Here is a 10098-nt window from a genome sequence, read left to right as displayed (position 1 = left end):
GATCGAGGTGTTTTAGTGCAATCTTTAGCAAAGTGTCCAAGTTTTCCACAATTGTAGCAGGCTCCAAAGGCCTTATAGCATATCCCACCATGATATCTTCTACAAGTTTCACATTGGCGGGAAGGGTAGGAACTTCTAGTTGTTCGATGACTGGACCTTAGTGGTTTCTGTCTTAATGATCCATCTCTATCGTATCCCTGAGCTCGGGGGTCCTCAAATTCTTTTCTCTTTCTCAAATTCTGCTCGAGCTCGACCCATAGGTTTCTCCTTTTTCCATTTCACACCGCCCTTGTGGGGTTGGGTGCATACTTGGGCTTGGTGTGATTATTAGCCGCTTGTTGAAAGAAAGTGGCCATTTGTTGGGCCATTTGTGCAGAATTTGTACCAGAAACTGCAAATGCACTCTTCGACACTTTGTGGAGCTGGGCCTCAACTTGTTCTTCCGCCATCACTGCATCGTTTCTATTGTCTCATTCTTCTCTTCCATATCTTTTCACAATATTGTCTATTCCTGTACAACCAACATAAGGAGATTCCTCTCCATTAGTTCATATTTATGATGTAAATGTACTATATGTATCAAACATTTGAGCAGTTGTAGTCACTGACAAAAAGATTTCAAATTCACAGTTCAAAATTCACTTTAAAACCATTGCTCTGATACCACTAAAACATGTCACACCCTACCCCTCTGAAAGGCATAACATGATCCCGTAGTATACCTAATGAATTACCAACTCCGTCATCGATAACCCATTAAATACACTACAAGGGATTTTCAAAACTTTTCTTACTTCTTTTACATGGTGAGCACTATTTATGGTGTTAAAACCTTTTGAATCAAGTGATAGAATTGACACATTTGAATTATTTGGAATTTCAGAAAATTTTGGCAGAGTGCCCTCTGTATTTTGGATAAAGCAGTTCTTGTAAAACTCGTAAAAAGCACTTCAATATGTATTTGCAAATCTCAACTCCAACATATTTCTCAACACAACATTTTTCCCAACTCAAATCCAGTGATTTTTCAAAGATCGAGATACAAGAAATATAATACAAAACTATTCAAGTAAATGAAATCTCAAATTTACATTTACAATAATTTACATTTAATTACATACCAAAATATTTTACAAGAGTTTCTATACAACTGCTCAAATAATTTATATACATATTATTACATGCATACATCAAAACCTATGTACATGGGTATAACTATGATATACCCGAGTCGATCTGAATATATCTTCAAGGAAATTTACTTATCGCTCTTATGCTCTTCTTACTGCGACAAAGATACAAAGCTATCATTGAGTGGTGAACTCGGTGGTGCACAACTATAATTTAAAATATAGTACAATATACATTGACAAAATTTATAGAAATAAATTGGGAATCAATACTCATCAAATTTCAAAACTCAAAATATTCGCTTTCCAATAATGTAAATCATTTGTATAAATGACTTTGATCACAAAATTCAATTTATCAAATCATGACTAACCATTTAAGTAATTCCAACAAAATCAATTATACATAAACCATAATTGAAATCACAATTCCTTACCATTCAAAATCCATTTTGTATCTCAAAAAACATAATGTATCTCAAAAATCAATATTTATCTCAAAAATCAATCTTTATCTCACTAACTATGCAAGACTAATCCGAAGGGCCATATTCGATGTGATTCTAACTCCCTATGGTCGGGAAGTCGAATCGATTCTAACTCCCTATGGTCGGGAGGTCGAATCATCGTGCACGCATACCATCACAATAATGAATCTTCCGCAAGGGCCATAACGATAAAATAAACTTAGATCTAACCTCAAATCGAGGAAAATCTAAGCCGTGCACGTACCATGGTAATCAAAACACAACTAACTCCATTGTCTTCTCAACAAATGAGAGAGACGGTAATAACCTAGTCAAGCATCTATAGTGAGATATAAAACAATATCACATTCCTTTCAGTGAGCATAAATCACAATACAATTCGATTCAAAGTCAATTCTAATATCCAATAATTTTTATGCTCATCACAATTCAAATCATAAATTTGCATTTTCCCATGAAAATTACCATAACAATTCAAAACATGTTCTATCACAATTTTCCAAAACATAATTTATTCAATCCATAACAATGCTTAATACTTGTGGAAATACCATTTCACAAAGCTAAATTCATACATACTATAACAATTTTCAGTTAATCATTGAATTAAATCCAATGCTTGTTAAACATAATACATAAGAAAATATGTCATTTAATCATATGAAATATTCAAATAAAATCGCTTAAAAACTAGTTGTGCACAAACCTCGATGACTTTCTCTGTCCGACTCGTGTTTCCTTCCCTTTCCTCGAGTCTTTACTAATCGAGAAACACAATTTGAAGTGTTTCAAAGACTAAATTAAACTGTCTCTAACGATAATGCTTGATAAGTAGTTCATCAAATCTATTATTTGCTTAATCACCTAATATATCAACTCTCGATGCTCTAGGTAAACTAGGTTTTAGTGTCACTAATATGTCACATTCGATAGTATTTTAGGGTTGGTACGTTTTACCAAACTCATTTCATTGTTTAGTGCATTTTAATACAACTTGCTGGATTCCGGTATACTAGTTTGACCTAGCCGAATGACCTAGTTCCCTCGGTTTTGGGTTTCGGTCAAAACTACAAACTTGTAGATCTATGTCTTATGGAACGCGGGCAAAATTTTAGGTCAATCCGAGTTATGTAGACCAAGTTATGGTCATTTTACTATTGCTGGTCAAATGGTATCAAATTTGGTCATTTTAGGTCAATTTTGGTCAACTTTGGTTCGGCCAGTTTTGGACCCGAACTTGTGCAAGCTGTTTGACTTGCTTATGGTCATTTCTGGGCTTTTGTGTCTTCATAAGACTTGTAGGTATGGATCTTAACTATTCATGGTTAAAATTTCAGGTCAATTGGACCTGTTTTGAGTGAGTTATGGCCTAAAACTAACTGCTGCCCAATTGGTCGGGGTTTCACTTGCACTTAATCCGAATTGGTCATTTTTCATGCCACCTTGCAAGCAGAATTTTGGTATGCTTTCTTAATGAAAGTTGGCACATTTTGTGCCTAGTTTCACCTCCAATTGGTCTCATACCAATTGAGTCACACAATTCCATTTAGAGCCTAAAATGCACACTGCTTTTTACTAACACACTTTGCATTGCAAATTTTTGCAATTCTAATAGACATTATGCACTTTATACTTAGGTCAATTGTCCAATATCAATATACTACAACCAATATCCAGCCACAATATATGTGATCAAATATCCAGCAATTAAATCAATGTCCAAATACAAATTCAACTCAAGTAATTCTCCATCACACTCAATTGATCAAATCCATGTCTAACAACAATTTAATTGCTCAAACTTAATCCAACTAACCAAGATCAATAACATACATCTCATTGTTCTTAAATCAACATTAAATATACTTGAATTTAAGGCCTTCCTAAGCACATCAAGGCTGCCCAATTTACACATATACTTCAATCTCCCATATTGACTTCCTAACCTCATTTTCAATGCACAATTCACACATACACATGGTAATTAAGCTCTTTTACATTTAAGCACTTTAATCCCCACCAATTCTCATCAATTAACATCAATTACAAGTGAGAATAATCTGCTCACCTTTCCTTTCCATGGCTGCCAAAAGTTACACCCAATAATTATTCAAGTAATTCTTTCAATTTTTCAACCAAAATACTACCAACAACCTCAAAACAAGTTTTAATTAGGCAAGGGAAGAAAATGGACACTTACCTCTTGTTAGAGCTTGCTAAAACCTCACCAATCGTGCTTCTTTTTGCTGCCATAACACTTCCCAAGCTGTGTAGACTAAATTTAATGAAGGAAATCATGTGGAAAATGGCTTGAAAATGGATGCATGGAGCTTGGTTTAGGGACATCAATGGAGGTTTCTATGGGAGAGCAATACGGCTAATGAAAAAAATGAAGAAGAAGATGCAGATTGTGCTGTCCAAAGGTGGCTTTATATGGCCACTAAATGTCCCACGTGGTGCCCCATTAAGTTAATTAAAAATTGGTTTAATTTAAGATTTCTTTTAATTGCACTTTTGCCCTCAACTTTCCTTAAATTACATTTTATCTTCAATTTCATTTTTCATTAAATTTTCAAAATGTAATACCACTTATTTTTCATGGACATTTAGGTCAAAAGTCCACTCTAGGTGTCAAATGATCAAAATGCCCCTTTTCGGTTTGCATTTCAAATTTTTCGGTAACACCGATTTTTGTCGTTTTCTCGATTTCCCGTTTTTCTTTGTACTAATTAATTAATTTTTCTTTGATATTTCTAATGGTATTTATACTTCAATAGGGGTCTATTTAAGTACTAAAAATATTTTTCGTGGTTCCTCGCAGTCGGGGCTAGTCAACGGTCCACGCCGTGACTTCCTGCAAGGCCACCCATCGCTAGGGTTCTCGGCTCGCTTAACTTGGTTACATTTCTTTGCTATTATTTTTCCTTTGTTTTTCTTGTATTTTCTTATCTTGTATTTCATTATTTTATGTCTCCTCACTCATAACGAAGTATAGTTCTAGGCATCCTAGCTGTCCGGACAACACTGGTCATCGGAACAGTAGAACGCACTACCGAACTTAGGGGTGTTACAAATTTCGAGGACGAAATTTAAATAAGAGGGGAAGAGTTGTAACATCCTCCCGGTAGCAACTCCGTACATTCTACTGTTCCGGTGACTAGTGTCGGTCCGGACAGCTAGAATGTCCGAAAAAATATTTAAACTAAAGTGAGGAACCATAATTAACTCAAATATTAATAAGAAAAATTTAGTAAAAATTTTAGAAATAAAATACAATTAAGTCAAATGAGCGGGTGCCCAAGCGATGGGTAACCTAGAGGGAAGTTGCGGTTCTCGCAACTAGGAGCCCTAAACCCGGGGAAAAATTCATAAAATAATTTTTGGGACTCCAGAGAAGGGTCATTGATGTTCCTATGGCATTAGAATGCCAAGAAAATATTTAGAAAAATTTTTCAATCGGTACAGACAATTTTGACCCGTTAAGCCAAACGGAGGGCATTTTGGTCATTTCGCCTTCAGAGGCAATTTTTGACCGACTTGTCCAGTTGAGTAAATAATTATTATGACATAAAATATGAATTAATGTTGATGAAAAATTAATTTAAAGTTAGTAGAAAAGAAAAGAAAAGAAAAATAAAGAAAATTAGGGATAATGACATCACATGATGTCATTATCTTACTCCCAACCAATCACAAGTTAACAAGCATTCTTAAAACATTTAAAAGATACAAAATGGACCAAAAATTCTGGTCATCTTCTTCTTCTTCTTCCTCAAAACGTGACCTCTCTTCCATAGCCCTCCATAAAAATTTCTTGCATCACTTCCATTTTTCCATGAATTTTCACTATAAAACCCTAAACACCTTTCATTAAAACTTGTTCATACCTCTTGGGGAAGTGTTTAGCAGCCTCGAAAAGGAAGGAAAGTGAAGTTTAAACTTGGAAAATTCTGCCCTACAAGAGGTTAGTGCTTATTTATGTAAGTATTTCTTTTATTTCATGTTAGGAACTTGAAATTGTTAAGAAATGGTGAATTAAATGGACTAAACTCATGTGTATATATACCCCATGGATTTCGGCTGCCCTAAAGAAGGAATAGGATTGAGTGTTTTTAATGGACTTAGAGTGAATTAGAGATTATATTTAAAGTGTATATATATATATATATGGAATGAAAGAGTTAACTAAGGAAATTTGTGACAACCTTGAATTTGAGCTAGGGTTTGGGAGTGAAAATTTGACTTTGCTTAGGAAATTGTTAAAGAACATTCTAATGGTCAATTAGTGACCATTTGGGGTAAGTTGACCATAATTAGGAGTGAACTATTGCATGGCAAACTGAAATGGGCATGCTGCCTAGTGACAGCAGCAAGGAGGCTGTGAGTCCAGCCTGTTTGGACTGCCATATCTTTGGCTGTGTAGGTCCAATTGGTGTTTGGCCAATTGGACATGAAACTAGACTTATAATGGCACAATTTTGCTGAAGAAACCATGCCCAAAAGACCAAAGCAAGTGGACCAAAAGTTGGCCCCAATCCGAATACCCTGCAAGCCAATTCTGCAGAATGAACTGTTCATTTGAACAGTAACTGTTCATTTGGCCATAACTCACTGTAGAATGGTCCATTTGACTTGAAATTTTTACAGCAATAAGATAAGACATAGAAAAACAACTTTCATGAAGAAACCTACCCCAAATTATGGCCAGAACCTATCCAACAAGGCAATGGCAGTCACTGTTTATGGTACTGTAGATTTGATAAATTCTGCAGAATTGAAATCCGGCCAGCTGTGGTTTTTGGACCATATCTAGAGCTACAAAACTCCAAATGGAGTGATTCAAAAAACGAAATTCAACTAGACAAAATAAGGAACAACTTTCATGTTTACCATTTCCTCAAATTTCCACTGTAACAGTCCCTAATGGAACAGTAAAGTTATGGTACAAATTCTGAAATTTCTGCCCCTTAGTGCTAAGCTTGGAAATGGATTGGGTGATTAATTCCAACAAGTTTTAAATGCAAAATGTGGTACATTGGGAGTGTTAAAACCAATGCACCTATTTTCTATCCAAAAGTCAACATTTTTATTGACTAATAAAGTGAATAGTGACACCAAAACTTGAAATATGAAATGTACTTACATGAATAGATTGTTGAATGAATAAATGTGATAAAAGTGTCATTTGTGATTTAGGTTCCCATCAAGAGAGAAAGGAAAGATGTTTTGAATGTGAATGGTACATGAGATTAAATGAATGTGAATTGTAATTAGTATAAATATTACGATGAATGCATAAATTACCTAGAAATATGAATTTGGAAATTATGTTTCCATTATAAACAAAATTAGAATGCTATAAAATATATAAACTCTTAATGGTACTATGTGCCCATGTATTGCTTAGACACGTGTGTTAGATTGGATAGATTGGCATGCCAATAGGGTATTGTTTTAGCAGTACTGCGAAAGGCTTTATGCCTGTATTCATGGCTTTATGCCTGTATTCATGGCTTCATGCCCACATCCATGGCTTTATGCCAACATTCATGGCTTTTATGCCCCATTATGTGTTATCATGGCTTTTTAGACATACTGACTGCATACGTGGCTGACGTTCTGCGTCCCATGGTATGACGGCCCGAGGCACCGCGGTGTCCAGTGCCAACGACCCCTTATCCAGTTTAGTCAGCCTGTCATAGGTTACTTGGGCAGTGAAATTTATTGAGATAAATTAAGAATATTAGCAATTAAAAACATTAGAAATTAAATAAAATAAATGAGTAAGATGACCTAAAATAAATTAGGATAGTTATTTATTAGAAAGAATCGAAATGAACTGGACAGATATCAAAATTTACTTATTATGAAATAATCTGAGACAACCTAGCAAGTATAGAGAAAATGCTAAAAGATTAGCAAAGAAAATTATAACATAAATAAATATTGCAAATGTGCTTATATAACAATATAAGCATAAATTTATTATTTTCAAATCATTTTTCTTTGTACATTATTACTGTACATTGGCAAATAAACACTTTCAAAGAAGACTAAATTAGGATAAAACATATTAAATTTTAGAAACCGCATGTGAAGTATAAATAAATCTTAATTATTTGAATTATGTTTTATTTCTATCTTTATTTGTATATTATTTCCTTATTATATTATTGCACCACTAAGCAGCAATGCTTAGCGCGATGGAATTGTTTCCTCGTGCAGTCTTGAGTTAGAACCCAATGGACGCGTTTGGTAGGAATTTTGGGAGTTTTGATCTGCGGAAGTATCTGAAGTATTCAAGGTTGTCACCTCCTCAGCAATGCATATAGATATGGCCCATATAGATCCTATTTTGTATTTTGTGTAAAATGCTAGATATTGTATTATGATGTAAATTATGAAATTTTGTAATTATTTTGTAAATTATGTAAATTAAGGAAATTTGAAAATTTTGCTTATGTAATTTGAGAATGTTTACATATGAATTGAGTATGAATGGAAATGATTATGAAATTGAAATGTATGGATGAGATTTGAAATATGAGATAATTAAGATTAGCATGGATAAGATTTTATTTTAGAAATATTGTTGAATTGAATTTCAAACAGGTGAATATTGAAATACGCCAAACGATAATAAAATAGGGGAAACTCTACTAGTTTCTCCATAAAAAAAAAAATAAATGATATTAAATTAAATGAATTCAAAATTATTAAAGAAATAAAGTAAGATAAGTTAGGGTGCTCCGGCACCGATTGTAGCACGCCTTGCTCGGCTACACTGTAGTCGGGTTAGGGGTGTTACAGCTTGCTACAGGCATCTCTCTTTGGAGTGAAGCTACTGATGGTGGCTGTGGTTGCACATGTTCTTCTGCATTTTGGTTGCCTTGATGATTTGTTACATTATTCTCATTAGTGACATTTTAAATAGTAACCTGGTTTGGATTTCCAGCTCTGAATAAAATCTTACAAGACCTCTTGGTATGCCCTACTTAATTACAAATGCTGCAAGTCACTTTGTGACCATCTCTATTCATCTTTCCAAATTTTGTCAGTTTCCTTGGCTCATCTACTCTCTTCACCCTTTTCTTTTTTGGTCTCCTAGGTTGTCTCTTGTACTATGGTGGTTGAACTAATTCAAATTCTTCACATTTCCAAAACTGCTTCCCTCTGACTGGTTGGATTGAGAATTGATAACTTCTCGTGTATATGTCTCTGTGATACTAATTTGAAATATGCCTCACTAGGTCTTAACCATCATGGAAATATGTAGACATAGCATAAGGACATGGGATGCCAGTCAAGTCCCATACCTACATGTGCACACTTGTTTGTCTAAAAACACTGTGTGTCTATTATCTCTTTGGCTGATTTCATAACCATTGTAGAAGTTTTCAAATGCTCTTTATACTTCTTCATGCTTTCTGGACTCCACTAATTTATCAATTTATTGACAGATCTCCTGTTATCCATTATCCTATTCATTACTTGCACCCTGATTTGCTCAGGCATTGTGATAATAGGCTTATCTCTGGCTTCTCATATCCATGAATTGAAAGTTTCAAACACATTGTTATCAACCATATCACTCTTGCATCTACTGCTACAATAAGCCCTAACCCAATTTTCTGATGGGTAATGAAGTAAATCTTCAATAGCCTTTTTACCATGCTTTACTAGTCTTTTTAAGTTATCTTTGAATTCCTTTTCATAAGTACTCTATGCGCATGCATAGAACTTCTTTTTCCATTCACCACCTCTTCAATTCTTAACCCAATTTGCATATGTGTGCCTCGCACAATGCCTATGTTCTGCTTATGGAATAACTTCTTATATTGTTGGAACAAGTCCTTAAAAAAAAAATAATCAACAAATATTAGTAAATATTTGCAAACATTATATGAAAATATATTAAATGAATTATAAACTTACCTTTTGCATAACATATGCAACAGTCAGCCCACTTCCATCCTTCAAATCTAACTGCATAACTAGCCATTGTAAAAACCATCTCCAATTATCCTTATCCTCTATTTGACATGCTACACATGTTATTGGAAACATGAGATTGTTCCCATCCTTGCCAACTGCACATAAAACTTGTCCTTTACATAAAACCTTTAGAAAAGACCCATCCATTCCTATAATAGGTTTGCATCCACTTAACCATCCCATCTTACACGCTTTCAGATATACAAACATCCTATAAAACACCCTTTTCCTTTGTCTCAAAACTTCCTTACACAAATCAATTATATAAATTGATCCAGGATTAGACCTCTCTATCTCTGCTGCATAACTTCAATGCATGCTGCATAACTTCAATGCATGCATATTCTTCCTTATAACTACCATCTATTTCGCTAAGTAATAACCTCTTTACTCTCTTGCACTTTGAATATGTTCCATTAACCCTAAGCTCCTCTTTTAGAAATTCTTTTAATTCTCTAATTTTTATATTTAGCCTTTGATAAATT

Source organism: Hevea brasiliensis, chromosome 15, assembly GCF_030052815.1.
Source record: "Hevea brasiliensis isolate MT/VB/25A 57/8 chromosome 15, ASM3005281v1, whole genome shotgun sequence".
NCBI classification, from domain to species: Eukaryota; Viridiplantae; Streptophyta; class Magnoliopsida; order Malpighiales; family Euphorbiaceae; genus Hevea; species Hevea brasiliensis.
This window is presented reverse-complemented; position numbering follows the sequence as displayed.